This window comes from Myotis brandtii, unplaced genomic scaffold, assembly GCF_000412655.1.
Source record: "Myotis brandtii unplaced genomic scaffold, ASM41265v1 scaffold493, whole genome shotgun sequence".
NCBI lineage: Eukaryota > Metazoa > Chordata > Mammalia > Chiroptera > Vespertilionidae > Myotis > Myotis brandtii.
Genome location: NW_005368827.1, coordinates 3,538,533 through 3,539,576, shown reverse-complemented (window position 1 = coordinate 3,539,576; position 1,044 = coordinate 3,538,533). Strand labels below are relative to the sequence as shown.

The following is a 1,044-nucleotide window of genomic DNA, read 5'->3' as shown; positions in this document are numbered from 1 at the left end:
TTCATCCCAGTATTCTCTTCCCAGTGTTTCCTTTTTATACAATGATTTTAAATACAGATTATCAATAGCCATATACCCGGGGTACTCTGAAAATGTTCCTGGTTTCAAATTCAAAAGCCCATCTACCTTTATATAAACAGTCAATTGCCTAAAACCATGCTACAAATTCATTTGCAAGATATTCATGAAGAGACCTTAAAAAAGGGTTTTAATAATTTTCTCACTTTGGGGATTCATTGCATATTTATCCTCCCTTACATCAGGCTAAACATCTATTTCCTTTCTTTAAAAAAGTAACAGTCATCTCAGAGCTGGTGGCTCCCAGACCTCTCCTTTGCAGCTACACTGAGCTAGATTGGCTCTTTCTTGCATTTCTTGTCTTCAGTTTTCTTGGCTTATTTTCTCCTTTTGCTAGAGAAGTTCCTCTAATAACTTATAAAGTAAATGGTTAACATGAGATAAACTATCTAAGTCTCTGAATGTTTGAATATGTTGTTTCACCTGATTGATGATTTTCCAGTGTATAGAACTTTACACAGATAATTATTGTCCCACAGAACACTAAAAATCCTATTGTCCATCGTTATGTAGTACTAATGGCCCCGTGCACGGATTCATGCACATAGAAAGGAAATTAATTAGAAGAAAGATTCTTGCGGTAATTATGTTACTGCAAAAAAATTACATCTCAAAACAGTCTATATAATATAGTATTATTAAATTAAAATACAATTGTTTTTCAATTACAGTTGACATTCAATATTATTTTAGATTAGTTTCAGGTGTACAACATAGTGGGTAGACAATCATATACTTTACAAAGTGACCCCCCCAATATTTCCAGTATCCACCTGGCATTATACATAGTTATTACAATATTATTGACAGTATTCCCTATGCTATACTTTACATACCCATGACTATTTTGTAATTACTAATTTGTACACCTTAATCCTTTCACTTTTTATTTTTATTCTTTATTGATTAAGGTATTTCATATGTGTCCTTACCCCACCATCACCCCCCCACCCATAAAATACAAAA

At 32.8% G+C, this 1,044-nt stretch overlaps 1 pseudogene; it reads right to left on the bottom strand.

The window, feature by feature from the left end:
- Positions 1-1,044, bottom strand: part of LOC102261022 — a 104,375-nt pseudogene that overhangs the window by 49,842 nt on the left and 53,489 nt on the right.